The sequence below is a fragment of the Panulirus ornatus genome, chromosome 30 (assembly GCF_036320965.1).
Source record: "Panulirus ornatus isolate Po-2019 chromosome 30, ASM3632096v1, whole genome shotgun sequence".
Classification (NCBI taxonomy): domain Eukaryota; kingdom Metazoa; phylum Arthropoda; class Malacostraca; order Decapoda; family Palinuridae; genus Panulirus; species Panulirus ornatus.
Genome location: NC_092253.1, coordinates 4,859,046 through 4,877,052, shown reverse-complemented (window position 1 = coordinate 4,877,052; position 18,007 = coordinate 4,859,046). Strand labels below are relative to the sequence as shown.

Here is an 18,007-nt window from a genome sequence, read left to right as displayed (position 1 = left end):
CCACACAGAAGCTATGGGATCCAGCAGCCAGATACATACCAATGGATACAAGTCATAAAGGGATGAAGCACACGTAGACAGGTCGGAGAGCAGTGGCCGAAGTAATACCTGTAGAATAGAGGAAAATACACTCGCGACATAGTGGGTGACGTCCCTACTAAAGAATATATCGAGGAAGTAAAGATGTGAGAATAAATCTCAGGTCTTTCTCTTCCATGCTTCAGAGAACAAACTCACTTTTCGTGCACCCTAGTATTCATTCATGAACGAAACTGGAAAGGTAGGAGTATGCGGCTCCGATATCGCCATCTAGAGAGAGAGAGAGAGAGAGAGAGAGAGAGAGAGAGAGAGAGGTGGAGAGAGTTAAAGATTATTCGTTTCTCCCAGTTTTGGAACAGAAGCAGTTCCAGCGTGATCTGTGGTCCGCTTCTCAAGTTCCCTTCGAGGCATCTTAGAATCCAAGGGAGTGTGTGAGACAGCCAAGGATCAGTACACACGCGGTAATTACTATTTTTCTGAGCCGAAATTTTAAAGAGAGTTGTCTCGAAGATGCTGCGGGCTTCGGGAGATATCTTGAAGCATTTTGCACAGAATCTGTTTAATCCTCGAAATGGAATATGATTCTCGAACTGAATGTGTGACATGGGGATATATATATATATATATATATATATATATATATATATATATATATATATATATATATATATATATATATATATTATCCCTGGGGATAGGGGAGAAAGAATACTTCCCACGTATTCCCTGCGTGTCGTAGAAGGCGACTAAAAGGGACGGGAGCGGGGGGCTGGAAATCCTCCCCTCTCGTTTTTTTTTTTTTTTTCAATTTTCCAAAAGAAGGAACAGAGAAGGGGGTCAGGTGAGGATATTCCCTCTAAGGCCCAGTCCTCTGTTCTTAACGCTACCTTGCTAATGCGGGAAATGGTGAATAGTATGAAAAAAAAAAAAAGTATATATATATATATATATATATATATATATATATATATATATATATATATATATATATATATATATTGCCAATCTGTTCACCTGAGGATGAAGTTTTACGCTCATGGGGCTGGCTTCATCTCATGTCTCTTATTACTTTCCTGTGTCATACTTCCCAATTCTCCTCATAATCTTTGTCTCCCAAACAATTTCCTCTCGTTGCCAGAAGCTCGAACATTTCCTACAGTCTTTTCGGTAAAAGTCTTACGTCTCTTTTGTCTGGCTGAGTCCATTCATTACACCCAATATTACGAATGATTCTATTTATCCCGGGGTTCCTTTATATTGTCTTAGTTGTGTTTGGTCGAGCCCTCTTGTTTTATTACCTCTTTTACCTATTATCACTTATTTCATTGACCTTCATCCCTTCCAGTAATTTCATTCGTTCATTTAGCAACTCCTCTTTCATATCTTGTATCTTATTCTTCTCACTACAGAGCCACCTGCTCTAGTATCATGTGTATCTGTTTACAGTGGTGGGTGGGAAGGAGCCCTCCGCTTTAATGTCCTGTCCCCGTCCATCCATAGAGATGAGTGAGAAGGAGCCTTCTACTTTACTATCCTGTCTCCATCCACCTACAGCGGTGGATGGGGAGGAACCTCCTTCTCTACTACCCCGTCTCTATCAGTTTACGAATGGTGGGTGAGAAGGAGCCTTCTACTTTGCTATCCTGTCCCCCTCCATCTACAGTGGTGGGTGGAGATGACCCTTCTACTGTACTGTGCCACTTCTCCCATCAGCGTCTGAATCGTATTCTGGTGGTTTCTTCCTGAGCGTGGCATGGATAACGCCCGCCAAGTGACGTATGGAATTCTGACGTTATTTTCTTATATGCTGGCGGCCTCCATCTGGTTTCGCTGATTGGTTTCATTCTCGCAGCCTTTGAACGGGTTCCGCCTTTTTGTGTTGTGGCCATAAACCCAGTTGTTGTTGCCCTCCCAGCTGCAGAGCAAGACTTTGTATTCTATATCCTGCCTCGTTCACTGATCTGTGATGTTGACTGTATTCATGTAGTTTTTCTTGAGAATCACATTAATTCCGCTGCACTTATCGATGTATATATGCCTACACAGATGTATATGTATAAATACATGGATGGTATCTGTGTGTGTAGTGCTTGTATGAAGGTTCATTAATGTCGTGAAGCCTTTTAAGCGTCTGGCAGCTCGTGATCCAACCAGATCACATACACTTATAATCTAACAGCGTCGATTCATTCCGATCATTTAAGCTGTACGAGAGCATCAAACAAAGGTCTCTCGCTGCTAATTTCCTACCTACAGTCACCAAACATACTCCCCACGACGCTGTGCGAGGTGTTCACATAGCCAATGGCCGCGCGTACGATATCTTCCTCCTTTCACAAGCGCGCCCATCCACCCTTACAGGGCCGAAGTTAATTTCCAGCTTGTACTCACTCCAGTGGCAAATTTCCCCTGATTTTCGGTTTCCTGGCATCCTCGAGTGGTAAGTTACCCCACTGAGTAGATAACTAGGGACCCTCCGGCGATCGATGTGGCGGAAACAAACGAAACAAAGTGTGTTGGTTGTGTGTGGCATGGCAACGAGGGGCGCTCCATCCTGTTTCAGTGTGTGCGTCTGTGTATATATATATATATATATATATATATATATATATATATATATATATATATATATATATATATATATAATGTCTGTGCATGTATACGTTGAAGTGTATAGGTATGTATAAGTGCGTGTGTGGGTGTTTATGTATGTACATGTGTACGTGGGGTGGCTTGGGCCATTCTTTCGTCTGTTTCCTTGCGCTACCTCGCTTACGCGGGAACAGCGACTAAAGTATGATGAAATAAGAAATAAAAATATGTATATATATATATATATATATATATATATATATATATGTATATATATATATATATATATATGTGTGTGTGTGTGTGTGTGTGTGTGTTCACCCTATAGGACGGTGTATCTACTCATCTAACGTATAACTACGTCATCGATACGTCAGCAAAGTAGAGAGAGAGAAGAAAAAAATATAAATAGGCCTCCATCTGTCGCTGGGGAAGTCGATCTTCCTCCCGCCTTCACCCGGCTCCAAAGAACACCGTTTGATTACGTCATGGGCTTAATTACATCATCAGCTTAATGAGGTCATTATTTTGGCCCCCACGGTGTAATGAGGTCATAAGGAGAATTTGCTGCCGCCGTCACTTTATTGTGCACACAGAAAAATCGTCCCTGAAACGACCACTTCATCTTAGTGGTTTCAACCACAAATTTTTCACCTTTTTTTTCCTTTTTTTCCTTTTTTTTAATTACATTTTTCTTTGGAGGGGACGTCAAAGAAAACGTGCGTCTTCCTATCTCTCACTGCTCATTACTCAGCTGTTGTGGGAACGTATTATCATCCCCCATTGAAATCCCTATTAACCCGTCACGACTCTGTTTCCTTCCCCTATTAACTGGCAATGGGACTATCATCTCATCCCTATTGAACCCCTATTTTTCACTCCTGTTTACCTGGTATCTAATCTCTTATATTTTTTTTTTCCTTTTCCCCAATTGCTTCATCAACACTCACCTTCAACACTCTCTCTCTCTCTCTCTCTCTCTCTCTCTCTCTCTCTCTCTCTCTCTCTCTCTCTCTCTCTCTCTCTCTCTCCTTGCCTCTCACCTACTTCCCCCCCCCCACAATCGTCCCCTACCCTGAGGTCCTCACACTCCCCTTCTTAACCCTAAAATTTTACCTCCACTGACCCCCTCACCACTTTATATCCTACCACCCCCTTTCTCTACCTTCCACTTTTTCCCCTCCCCTTCTTCCCCTTCCCCTTTTTTCCTCCACTTCTTCCCCTTCTCTTCGACCCACCCCTCGAAACAATCCCCCTCACCTCCCACTTCCTCCTACCCCCCTGTCAAGTCAACACCCCACCCACGCCCCCCGTGTGGTCCTACCCTCCTTAAGAGCAGTATGGCCCCTTGTACACGTCGCTACCTCTTCAGACGTCGAGGGCGAGAGAGGGAGAGAGAGAGAGAGAGAGAGAGAGAGAGAGAGAGAGAGAGAGAGAGAGAGAGAGAGGCACCTTCGTCAGGTCTGCGTCAGGTAGCTCCTCCTGCTAATGAACTGTTTCAAGGGTTGCTCTCTCTCTCTCTCTCTCTCTCTCTCTCTCCTCACCCCTCCTCCTCGCCCCCCCCGGGTGCGTCTCGCCCATTTCCAGCATGCAGCATGACTGTGTGCATCAGGTGGATGCAGCATTGCAGTTCAACTGGGAGATGCAGCATTGCTGCTCATATTGTTAGTGCAACACTCTTGTTCGTCTGGTGGTTACAGCAATGTTGGTGACGTTAAGGGCTCAGCATATATATATATATATATATATATATATATATATATATATATATATATATATATATGTATGTATGTATCCCTAAATGCTACACACACACACACACACACACACACACACACACACACACCCGGTGTGTATCATGCTAGTGTACGTGATGTAGCAAGACACGTAGTATTATACTGGGGACGTAATATCACAGCTGGATTGTAAAAGGTCACTCTTGGTTTAGCGTAGGTGACGTTCCTCGTTGCTCTTTTTCCTTGAGGCGATATATAGATTAATGTCAGAGAGAGAGAGAGAGAGAGAGAGAGAGAGAGAGAGAGAGAGAGTGTATGTGTATGTGTGAGTGTGTGTGTGTGAGAGAGAGAGAGAAAGAGAGAGAGTTTGCTGTCTTAAGAATGCTTGTTTCTCAATGTGTGTGTATATATATATATATATATATATATATATATATATATATATATATATATATATATATATCAAAACAAACTGTGTATACTAAAGCCCTTGTAAACAGCTAACACCAACAACAAAATGCGAATCTTTCCAGTCCCACAAAATGGTCGGAAAGTTTGTGAATATGAACCCAAAACACCTAAGACGGTAATCTCTTAAAATCTCATAAAGAACTTAATGAAAATGTGTGACGCCGTTTTTCATCATCTCGTCGCGGAGTCATGTCGGCCAACAAGCCGGCACAGATGGTGGAGTTTGGTGCAAGTCTCAGAATTATCAAGGTAAACAAACAGACGATGAAGGGAACGTTATAATTGCAGGTTTGTTTGACATTTCTCTCGCCTCTCTATCCTGGGATCTGTATATGCACTTGCTTCACCGTTTATCTGTTCTTTTTTTTTAGGCCATTTTCAGATACTTATATTTCTGTATCTTACTCTCTCTTTACGTGTATGTTATCTTGTTTTTTTTTTATTCTTTTCGTCTCTCCCCGTTCGCTGCTGCCTTGCATAATCCTCATCAGTCTTTTCTCTTCGACTTTTGTATGCTTTAAGCTTTGATTATCAGTTATGAATCTTTATCAATCATTATGTCTTTCTCTTCTTTATCATCCCTCGATCATTTGTATCATTTTGTCTTCCTCCCTCCTTCCCTCCCCTATCCATGATCTATTCCCTCCTCCTTCTCTCACCCCTCCCTCACCCCTCCACGATCAATTCCCTTCTAGCCACCCTCTACCCCACCTCAAAATCCCTCCACCATCCCACGATCCACCCTCCCTTCTCCTCCTACCCACCCTTTTTACCCCCCTTACCTACCCCCATGGAAAACATCCCCAGGACATACTCTCTGATCGTCCCCAGCACAAGGCTATCCCAGAGCGATTTTCATCAGTATCCCAAATCACAGTTTTGATCCCTTTTTGATCAGCAGGAGTCGATCGCATATTCACGGCACACACCACCCCCGCCCCAATGTTTATTCCCCCACTCATAATCCGAAGCAACAGCACGAGAATACATATTCCACCTCAAACAAACAAAAACACAAACACACAACAACAACAACAAAACTTGGTGGTTGTTAAGGCAACACGAGAGTCGGCTCTATTTCGATGAATAAGTAGTATATATGATAATGGAAACAACATTACAAATTCAGCTCTGGGATTGAGAAGGAAAATCTCTCTTTGAGCCATCATGTTTTCCTCTTTTTATCTCATAGTAGGAGGTGGTGTGTGTGTGTGTGTGTGTGTGTGTGTGTGTGTGTGTGTGTGTGTGGAACGTTATCTCAGCATATCTCTGCTGGCTGGCCACGATGCGCGCGTGGCTCAGGGAGGCGAGGGTATGTACCTCTCTCTGGGGGTAGAGGCTGGCTGTTGTCCCCCAGTTCGGCCGGACCCTGGTGGAATGTAGTTGGCAATCACTCCCTCACTCCAAGGTGTCAGACAGTGCCAGGCACACTGGCCACATTCCAGGCGGCTGGGCAGCGAGAATGAGAGAGAGAGAGAGAGAGAGAGAGAGAGAGAGAGAGAGAGAGAGAGAGAGAGAAACGTACCATCGAACCAATTCTCTTCCGGAAAGTTACTCTCTCTCTCTCTCTCTCTCAAATGCTGCCATAAAGCCGCAACGCAAGGGTCGGTGGGGACCAAAACCCAACATGGCAGCTCTTTCGATAAGTCAATGGTCATCAGACAACACACAAAAGACGACTGGAGTAGGGTGGGTGTGTGTGGGGTGGGTGGGAGGGCGGGCGCCTGCCGCCGCTCCCCTCGGGCCGGCGGACGGGAATGTAGCAGGGGAAGGAGGAGGAGGAGTGGGAGGAGGTTGGTGTGTGGTGGTGAGTGGTGAGTGGTGGTGGTCTTCGTCCTCCTCCTCTTCCTCTGGGACTGGTCCATTGTCCTCGCCCTTGACGTTTGAAGACTCTCCTCTGAGTGACGTCGATGGACGAACCTTAGAAAAGAACAGTTCAGGTGAAATGCATTTTTGATATTTCTCTGGATCACTGAAGGAGGAAGTAGCTCCTGCCAGCAGAGGAAGGGAAGGGAAAAATGGGAAAGATATTGGTGGAAATATTCCCCCCCCCTCTCTCTCTCTCTCTCTCTCCCTCTCTCTCTCTCTCTCTCTCTCTCTCTCTCTCTCTCTCTCTCTCTCTCTCTCTCTCTCTCTCTCTCTCATCATATATCAAAACTACGACGATGGAATGACTAACCGCGGTAAATGGGGTATAAAAACCACAACATTAAGGTGGTAGGAGGAGGGGGTTTAAGAGTTGAATTGGGTAGACTGCATTAAACCTTTATATCTACCAGTAAACCAGAGAGGAGGACCAGGTAGACGACCACATGGGATGACCTCAAAGGAGATTAAGACAAAGTCGAGGACAACCATCCTCTTTTAAGACAGCAGATAGCGACGGTCAAAGACTCAAAGACACTGAGGAGAACTCCACGTCAGACGACGATGGAAATGAACGAACAGCGAAGGACTTCCGCAGATCTGACAGACACAGTGCCTATTTTTAGGAAAGCAGTGAGGTGTGGGGGGGAGGAGGATAAATAAGTCACCTTCGCTTCGTGAGAGTTTTTGACAATACCTCAGTGGGTACAATGGCGACTTAGGGTCCGTTGGAGGGGACTCGTGAGGAAATGTTGAAAATCCCCAATAGTACCGAGGCGATTCGGTCAAGCGTACGATTTCATTCTGATTTCATTTCTTTCACTCGACGAGGACGCGTAACTCAAGTGAACTTCAGGACGTGAAAAAAGAAAAGGAATGATGAATGAAATGAATGTGATGAATAGATGTTATTCATCCATTCAGCTTCAGTCGTAGACTTCCGTATCGTTCGTTCATGTACAAGAAATGATGAAGACTTAGTATACTTCGTAAAGGATTGAGACCAGACTAAGAACTTCGATGTATCTACTCGAATGACCTTTCCCTGTTGATCCCTGAGTCCATAGATCACTTGTTCTCTAAATCTAGCGATGGGAAACTGCCGGCGTAGACACCTGGTGTTAGTGCAATCAGATTTTAAGATTTTGAGGATTTACGATGTTTCGACCTTTGAGAGCCACGGTTCGACCCTTCAATGCAATGGCTCGACCCTTGAGCACCACGGTTCGATCCTTCAGTGTGACGGTTCGACCCTTGAGCACGACAGTTCGACAGTGCGACGGTTCGACCCTTGAGAACCACGGTTCGATCCTTCAGTGTGACGGTTCGACCCTTGAGCACGACAATTCGACAGTGCGACGGTTCGACCCTTGAGCACGACGTTTCGACCCTTCTGTTCTACGGTTCGACCCTTGAGCACGACGGTTCGACCCTTGAGCACGACAGTTCGACTCTTGAAAACGATAACCCCGTTTCTTAACTTTATCACACACACACACACACACACACACACACACACACATACACGAAAACAATTCCCTTTCATGAAACGCTCCGGAATAAAAAGGTTAGGAAAATATGAGTGTGTATGGAACATTTGTGTGTACGAAAATAAAAGCGAAATGAATAGTGGGTGCGTGATGAACTTGACAGAAATGGACTTTAGGATGCAGAAACAAAAATGTGGTGGTAGTGAGAGGAGCTATTAAAAGCGACGACAGTTTTAGTGCAAGGAGGAGTGGAGGAGAAGGGAAAATGTGTGTTTGGGTTACAGGCTGAGGAGGAAAATGGGAACTTGATATGCCACGTCTCTGTAATTGTTTGATAGCGTGATAAATGAGAGATGTAAGGGATGTCTTTGTCTCACCATTCCTTCTCATCCTCTGTTCCTACTTCTCATCTCTTCCCATCGTCTATTTCTGTCCCATCCCTTCCCATCCTTCAGCCATGTCTCACCATCCCTTCCAATCTGCTCCTTATCCTTTCCCATCGTAACATCCTTGTCTCCCATACCCTCACATCCTATCAGATCCCTCCCTACCGCTCCTTCCTTCTTCCTTCTACCCTGGGGAGCTAAAAGGGGAGGAACAACCATCGTCAATGAAAAGGGTGGGGGGAGAGAGAGAGAGAGAGAGAGAGAGAGAGAGAGAGAGAGAGAGAGAGAGAGAGAGACTTTCCGGTTTCTGCTGAGGTATGTCGTTAGACTTAGTATACCCTCCACTTCTGCTGGAAACTCCACCATCTTCTGCTCCTCCTAAGTCCTACATCCTACATCATAACATTATCTTAAAACAAATTCTTATTTTAAAATTGTTCGACAACCCTGGTTGTTATGGTTCCAATTCCCGCCCATAAGTTATCTTCTCTACCTTGTTCTAAACTCTGCTATGTCTCGTTCCTTGCCCTAGGGAACTCCGTATTTCTGTACGTCATCCACGAATCCAGCACCTTCTTCTGTAGAATGGACATCTTGTTAGGTCCCGACACAACCAATAAAAGCTTAATTGAGCATAAGAATAAACAACTTCGAGATTTGTTTGCCAAGGCCAACATCCACAGGCCTCCCTTTTCTATCTCCTTTGAAACTGGGGGGGAAAAAGTTTTGCTCCTCTTGAAGATTTGAACGACCGCGCCGCCGCCCTTACAATAAAGGACAGTTCCTCCCCTTCCTTCCTTCCTTCCCTCTCTCCTCCTCCTCCTCCTCCTCCATGTCTTCTTAAAGACGTGGGAGAGATGGGGGTGAGGGGTATGGAGAATGGGTGGTGGTTTTTTTCCCCATCTCTTCCTTGCTTTCCTCTTTCCTGCCTGCCTGCCTGCCTGCCTGCCTCCCGTCTCTTCCTTCACCCAGGACGAAGGATGGAAATACCCGCAGATATCCTAGTGTCAGATGGACTCCATGGTATCGAAACTCTCACACAAGTCTTCGCGGGCAGTGAGGCATGTTGACTCACCTCCACCTGACGAAAGTAGGGTTATCCCCGAGGGCACCGTCGTGGTGGCAAGTGGCGTCGTCTCTGTTGATGGCAACTTAACGGTAGAGTGTGGCATCTAAGAGGAGCCATTGTGACACATTGTTGCTCACCCATTCTGGCCCTAACTAACCCATTCTGATACTTTGTTACATTGTTGCTCACCCATTCTGACCCTAATTAACCCATTCTGATACTTTGTTCACCCACTCTGAATGGAAGTCTGTCAATACATACATCGATATTCAAAAAAGGTATTAAGTCGATGCCCCGAAAAATGATCGTACAATTAGCGTGAGGTCTGTAGCTGGAAAACATATGGAAACCATCATTCGAGATGGAATAGTAAACCATCTAGAAGACCACCACTTAATATAGGATTCTCAGCATGGCCTTCGACGAGAGTGGCCATGTCTAACAAATCTGATTGATTTCATATATCATTGAAATAAAATGTACGACGAGAGTAAAGCAGTTGATGTCATCTATCCACACTCGATAAGGTTCCGCCTCAAATTTCACCAACAAAAATTTCGAGTCACATGACAATGATGCGGTTGTAATTCTGTGGATAGAAATCTGGTGGATTGGCCGTAAACAAAGAGTTGTGATCGATTCGCCGTAACATGTGGAGTGCCACAAGGACTAGTCTTGGGACCAGTTCCCTTTCTCATGCACCAAAGGGAAATGAGGAAAAAGACTTGGGCTTAATAATCATCTCTGGTGACCTAAAACCAAGTAGGCAATGCACACGAGCAATGCAAACAGCGAACAAAATTCCTGGTATGACATATAAGGATAAGGTTGATCCTGTACCAGAACTTGTGATACAGTGAGAGACTAGACGAAGGAAAGGAGGAGAGAGAGAGATGTGGGGCGTGGGTAGGAAGAGAGACAGGGGTGTGGAAGAGAGCCACTAGGAAAAGGAATGAAGGAAGAAGAGATGTTGGGAAAAAGAGACGGAAACAGGTAAGAGAGCCACTGGAATAAAAAATGAAATAGAATGAGGAAGACGGAAATGAACGACACGAAGCGACAAATGAACTGAAGGGGATTAGATAGGGTGGTGAGGGACGTGAGGGAAGGAAAGACAAAGGGAAAGAAACCCAGGTGGGACAACGTAGAACTTCTGGAAAGTGGGAAGGTAACCAGTACCAGGATGGTAACCAGTACCAGGATGGTAACCAGTACCAGGATGGTAACCAGTACCACGATATAACCAACACCGGGATGGTAACCAATACCATGATGGTAACCAAACCAGTACCACAGTGGTTACCAATACCATGATGGTAACCAGTACCAGGATGGTAACCAGTACCACAATGGTTACCAATACCACGATGGTAACCGATACCAATCGGGAGGAAGGGGAAGGAAGGGGAAATTAGAAGCATTTTGTCGTGGATGGAAGAGAGAGAGAGAGAGAGAGAGAGAGAGAGAGAGAGAGAGAGAGAGAGAGAGAGAGAGAGAGAGAATCACGCAGGAGAGGATTGAGATGCTAAGAAAGAAAGAGAATAATTAATGAAGAATTAAGAGAGAGAGAGAAAGACCGTAACACATAGACAAAGAAGATCAAGTAAAGGAGAGTAATAAGTCTGTGAGATAAAGGATAAGGGAGATAAGTGGATCATATATAGCAGAAAGCCACCAGAGAGAGAGAGAGAGAGAGAGAGAGAGAGAGAGAGAGAGAGAGAGAGAGAGAGAGAGAATTCTATTCGTGATGACTATTTGCGTGTTCTTCGGGGGAGGGAGTTATGACACTCGTGTTGCCCCGTTTCTTAGCTTTGTACATATATATATATATATACACCATGTCCTTATCTTACGTTCGATATACATAGATACACCCTATCTAACTCACGCCCGGTGTCCAGTGATCGATAAGCCTCAGTGGTGTGTGTGTGTGTGTGTGTTAAGTTGATAACTACATAACTAGTGGAATACGTAGTTTGCACTAGAGCGCATAATGATAATGGCAGACAAAATACTTTCATTGCCAGTTGAGTATTTATTCATTTTTTTGTCCTGATAGTTTTCATTATTAGCCAACAAACAGCAAAAAGCTGCTTAATATGTTACCCCGTGTGTTATGATCTATCCCCTCCCCACAACGTCTATCAAAGGGATTCTGACCAATCAAAGGCCTTAGTAACAATGATGTCATCAGCCGTTTGAGGGTAGGGCTCACTTCAATGTTGTCATCAGCCACGCCCCCTACCCCCCTATATCAATCCCCCTCCCCTCCCTCCCTCCTTCCCTCTCCTTCCCTCCCTCCCTCCCTCCCTCCCTCCTCCCCTCCCTCCCTCCCCAAGCCAGCCCAACCGTCCGTCTATGTGAGGGTCGTCACCAGCCCCTCCTACCTACCCAGGGGTTTGTTGACGATTCAATCAACGCTCCGAAGCAAGGCGGCCTCAGTTCACCGTTAAACGATCATTGGCCCGTGATTCGAAAACGTACAAAGTATCTGGGTTATTTACCACGTATTAGAAAAGATTCGAAGTCATTTTAAACTAACAATGATCTTGATGAATATCATGGACAGAATCATTTAATCGTAATGATGACAAGGTCTCGTTTTCTCTTTCAGTGGCTGGCTCAAAGAAGCTTCGGAGTGTCTGTGTTTCGAACCCGTGTTACGTTTCGGGTTCAGTCGTCAATATGAAGCAGCTCCTCCACTCTGCCGGTCATTGCTCAGTGTGAGTGTGGGAGAGACAGGACAGAACTGGCATTTGGCTGAATGATCGCATATTGTGGAGGACACCACCCATCCAGGAGCGAGTCTGCGGCCCTTCTTCGAGTCGTGATGGTCAGCTGGAAAGAGGTAGAGGCCCGTCTGCTGATCCAGAGCCGGTGGAAGTGATCGTCAAGCCATTTTCGAAGCCGAGGTCTGGAACCCACGAAAGCGCGGATCTTGCTGCCACACCGGAGAAACAAGTAGGTTATTTTTTTTTACGCTACATTTAGCATTCTAGGAACTTTACTCCTTCGTTTACTGTATAGTGGATTAGTCTTCGTATTGCACACAGTCTTGAGTTATCACTCGACTGTTGTTATCGTTATGAACCCACCTTTTCGTCTTCATGACGCCACCACACCTCGTCCATCCTCACTCATGCATGGCGTCGTCTGTTTACCTCGGGAGTAAACTTCATTTGGATAATTTTTTAATGCCTCCTCCATCGAGAGGAACGTGTATCACCCTACTACCTCCTCCCCATACGTCTGTAAAGCTTAGATTGTGAGGTTTATACGTTGATTAGAGAGAAATTCGGAATGGAGACGGTATTGGGCGAGCACGAGTTAACGAATCCGGATCTCGACTCGCGTTGTCACGAACGGATTCCTTACGTCCATTTTGCGGGTGGCTGAAAAATTATTTCAGCCAATCGCGTCGAGAACGAAGGAAAGGACGAGCAGTGATTGGTCGGTATTCAAAATACAAAGTAAGTAAATTCCGAATCCGGATCATAAGCTTGGTTTTGTCCGGGGATTTGGTGTGTTATGGATGAAAAAAAATAACCGATATAATACCAACGATGGTTGTAATTCGCAATTGCAATAGCAATACATTAATGACAGCGATGGAAAATAAGAATATTGATAATCGTAGAAGTAATATTAATCAAAGAGAATAAGCATTGTCAACACGATATCAATGACAAATACGTTGTTAGAAAACATTTCTCAAACGGAAATAATAACTTTGTCAGGTCCAGAATTAACAGTGACCTTAATCACCACGAGAAAATGCTCACTAATTGCAGTTTCCACAGCGCGCAAGCTTGTTTTAGAAGGAGGAGTATGACCGACCGTGTGTGTGAAAGAAAACGTAACTCTCCGAGCGAATGAACCTCGCGAAGCACTGAGCGAAACAGGTTTTCCAAGTTCGAAGCATCATCATTGCGCTTATGTATAATGACCGTTCTATAGTTTATGCAGATACAGTCTTTGAATAGATGAATGAATACGTAGCATATGGCAAATATTTTCAAGAGATTAGTACAGCCACCACATTTTGTACTATAACCCCAATAGGAGAGCACTAATTAAGTAGGTTTTACTTGTGGCGGCCATAACGATCGTTAGGACAATAGATGAACGACACTAACAAGCGGTCGGTTAACCAGCAAATATGAATCTGATAGAAAACATAATACCAATAGAAAATGTAAACGTAGTTCCCTAGCTTTGTTTCGCCACTTTTTTTTTTTTTTTCGTTTTATCTCATTTGTCAACCGAAGTGGGAGCCAATAAGTTAATATACACCGATGTCATATAGTTCAAATGAATATTGACTGGGTACATTACCACTGTCGAATGTCGATCATGTTAATGAATATCTGCCCACCTTAAAAGTAAAAAATATCGCGTTTTTTATGGATTAGCCTTTGATCACAATGGCGTTTTTTTTATATATCTATATTTCTTTACGTATTAAGGATCATGCAGTAATACCGAACATGAAAATCAAATTAATTTGTTAATACTGAGGAACAAAATATTTTTTTTTTCTAGGATCAAGCCCATTTAGGTCATTACACACACACACTAGCCTATGCCATTAGCCCATTTATCGACAAAGCACGGAGGGGAGGATAAACAGCTGGGATTGGCTGAGGGCCGACTGCCGTGCGCAGAATTTGAGTTTATACGACGCCCGACGCCGGACCTGTGCGGATGCATGGTCAGTAACGCTTATATATAAAAAAAATGAAAAATAAGATCATTATCAAAACTCAGATACGAAAAAAAGAATAGGTACTTTTGACTCCACACACAGAAAAAATCAATATGAACTTCGGCACAGTCGGGGAGGGTCCCAAAATCAAAAAAAAGGGGGGCGAATGGGAAGATTTTAAGGGGGGGAATAGGAAGATTTCAAGGGGGGAATAGGAAGATTTCAAGGGGGAATAGGAAGATCTTAAGGGGGGGAATAGGAAGATCTTAAGGGGGGAATAGGAAGATCTTAAGGGGGGAATAGGAAAATTTCAAGGGTGGAATGGGAAGTTTTTAAGGCAGGGGGTGGGGGAATATTAGAAGATTTTAGAAGCGTTTGATTTAGAAGTGTTTACGAGTCATCAGGAGTAATAAATGTAATGGAGAGTTTCCCCACCATTACGTGGGCTCAGGGCACCAGCCGAGACCAGCCAAAGGAGACGGAAAACATGTTTTGTTCGCTTAACCTGAGTAGCTGCGCTTTGCCAACCCAGCTGGGGAAAATGATACTGTGTGTGTTTTCGCATCCAGGAGAGAGAGAGAGAGAGAGAGAGAGAGAGAGAGAGAGAGAGAGAGAGAGACGAAGGAATTTACTACACGTTAGTAGGCTCCAGTAGCGGTGGATGGGGATATAATGATCGTTTGGAGTGATCGTTTGGAGAGGAGAGGGTGAGGGTGGGGTAGGTCGGTCACACCCACAGCCGGACCAGCAGAGGGAGATGAAGGGTTTGCCTCCTCCGTCATGAACGATTGACCTGGTGTGATTGTTTACGTATAGAACTGACCTCTTAAGGTCAGTCTTCCCCCTCCTCTCCTCCTCCTCTAATTCTGGCCTTTGTAGTTTTTTTTACGTAAATGATTTACCCCGTACGTTCACCTCTTGGTGTTTGTTTACGTCAAGGACCTACCCTTGGGGTCACACTCACGTGTTGAGGTAAATACGTCACCTCCATGGTCGAATCTTCAGAGTTTAAGTAAGGGATTTACAGCCTGGTTCAGTACTTTTTGTTAATGCATAGCTTCATCCATCACCTTCCAGACTCATCCGTCACCTCTCAGACTCATCCATCACCTCCTAGCCTCACCCATCACACCTCCCAGACTCACCCATCACACCTCCCAGCCTCACCCATCACACCTCCCAGCCTCGCCCAGCACAACTCCCACCCTCACCCATTACCTCCTAGCTTCACCAGGCACACTTCCCAGCCTCACCCATTACCTCCTAGCCTCACCAGGCACACTTCCCAGCCTCACCCATTACCTCCAAGCCTCACCAAGCACACTTCCCACCCTCACCCATTACCTCCTAGCCTCACCAAGCACACTTCCCAGCCTCACCCATTACCTCCTAGCCTCACCCAGCACACTTCCCAGCCTCACCCAGCACACTTCCCAGCCTCACCAAGCACACTTCCCAGCCTCACCCATTACCTCCTAGCCTCACCCATTACCTCCTAGCCTCACCCAGCACACTTCCCAGCCTCACCCCATCAGTAGGGAGCGAACCAGTGGCCCGCCTGGGAGTCGGCAGCCAACATTACCAGAGTCGTAAGACAAAACACACGCTGGCTGCTGCCGCTCCCGGGAGGGGAGGAGACACGCAATGTCCTCAGGCGCCCACGGACACCACGACACTCTCTCTCTCTCTCTCTCTCTCTCTCTCTCTCTCTCAGTGGTGGGTTGCATGACGCGGGGATCAAGTGAACCGTCTTTCTTTTTTTTCTTTTTTTTCCCCCTATTATGAATTCTATTTCTTTTGAGTGACACTGAGGAAGACGAAGGCAGTGAGGAGGAACGCGTCGGTGAATCGCTCTTCCCGTTTTAGAGAGAGAGAGAGAGAGAGAGAGAGAGAGAGAGAGAGAGAGAGAGAGAGAGAGAGAGAGAGTGGAATACATACTTGAGGTTGGCCATAGGACGCGGGAGATTCATTCCAGTGTCCTTCAGGAACTGTGGAGACGGACGCCTCTTGCGCTCGAACCCCTCCTCTCCCTCAAATGGCAGCGTCCCGTTTTCTCTCTTGAGAAAACCTCTGCTATAGTTCACCCTAATGAAGTAACTTAGATTTTTCTCTTTGAAAACCAAAAGGTAATGCCTCCTTTTGGTGCTCCCTAAACCCGAAATAACTATCATTTTCTCTATAAATCAAAAAAAAGAGATTTGATTTCTGGGGAGGTGGTGGGGGGTGATTGCTGGTATTCCGTTTTCTTTCTGAGAGGAGGGGAACTTTGCCATTCATGACGGGGAACGTGGGACAGCCCTGGGGATTCTCTCGACGCCACTGAAGTTGCATTCTTGTGTGTCTCCCTCCTCCTGCAGGCGGTAAGGAGCATGTGTGACGCTCCCTGGTATAGATATAGAACCATTCATGCTCCCTCCCAGCCTGCTATAGTGGCACTCACGCTCATACCTAGCTTGCTATAATGCCACTCATGCTCCTACCCAGCTTGCTATAGTGCCACTCATGCTCCTACCCAGCTTGCTATAGTGGCACTTATGCTCCTACCCAGCCTGCTATAGTGGCACTTATGCTCCTACCCAGCCTGCTATAGTGGCACTCATGCTCCTACCTAGCTTGCTATAGTGGCACTCATGCTCCTACCCATCCTGCTATAGTGGCACTCACGCTCCTACCCAGCCTGCTATAGTGCCACTCATGCTCCCTGCCAAACTGGCATTGTGGTCCTTACGCTCATTGCCAGGCTGCTACAGCAGCTCTCTCGCTCCTAACCAAGGTGTTGGCATAACCCTCGTGGCATGACACGCTCCCCCCGGCTAGCCACGGTGGTATAGCTGGCATAGCTGCTATATTGAACATTTCTCTTTATAGACGGCACATAGCTGTCCCAGACGCCAAGCTGGGAGGCCCAGATTTAAGGGTGTTTGCTCCCAGTGGAAACCAAAGCTTTCAGATAAGCGTCTTGCTGGATTACTTGAAGCTTGATGGAGGGAGGTGGTCCGAACGCCATTAAGAAGGAAATGTACCATGTAGCACAGTGGTACGACCCTTGAGCACAAAGGGACGACCTTTGAGCACGAGGGTACGACCCTTGAACTTGACGGGACGACCCTGGGACACGACGGTACGACCCTCGAACACGACGGCACGACCTTCGAACACGACGGTACGACCCTCGAACACGACGGCACGACTCTCGAACACGACACGCGACCCTCGAACACGACGCATGACCCTCGAACACTACGCACGACCTTCGAACACGACGTTACAACCTTCGAACACGACATACGACTCCTGAACACGACGGCACGGCCTGCGAATACGACGGCACGACCTGCGAACACGACGGTATACGACCTTTTCTCAGCAAGATGGCGGTGGCTGGTGCAGTAGCTGGTGGCGCTGCCAGACCCCATCCCTGGGCTGTACTCTTCTTATCTCCTGGTGTGGGTAATGCTGAGGATTAAGGCAGCCGAGATTGGTAAATGGCCACTGCAGCTAATTTGCATACGTTCAAGGCCGTAGAGAGAGAGAGAGAGAGAGAGAGAGAGAGACTTTGAGACCTTTTTTCCTTTTTCTTTTCCTCATGATTGGGGGCTGTTTTTTCCATCTTTATTTTCATTTTCTGTTTATCTGCCTGTGGATTGCCATTT

General features: G+C 45.8%; 1 long non-coding RNA gene across 1 annotated transcript in view; it reads left to right on the top strand.

The window, feature by feature from the left end:
- The window catches only part of LOC139758344 (uncharacterized), a 289,753-nt gene that overhangs the window by 241,371 nt on the left and 30,375 nt on the right, over positions 1 to 18,007 (top strand). Inside the window, exon 5 of the long non-coding RNA XR_011714801.1 lies at positions 12,264 to 12,610. This is a non-coding gene — a long non-coding RNA (uncharacterized lncRNA). The remainder of the gene's footprint in view (positions 1 to 12,263; positions 12,611 to 18,007) is intronic.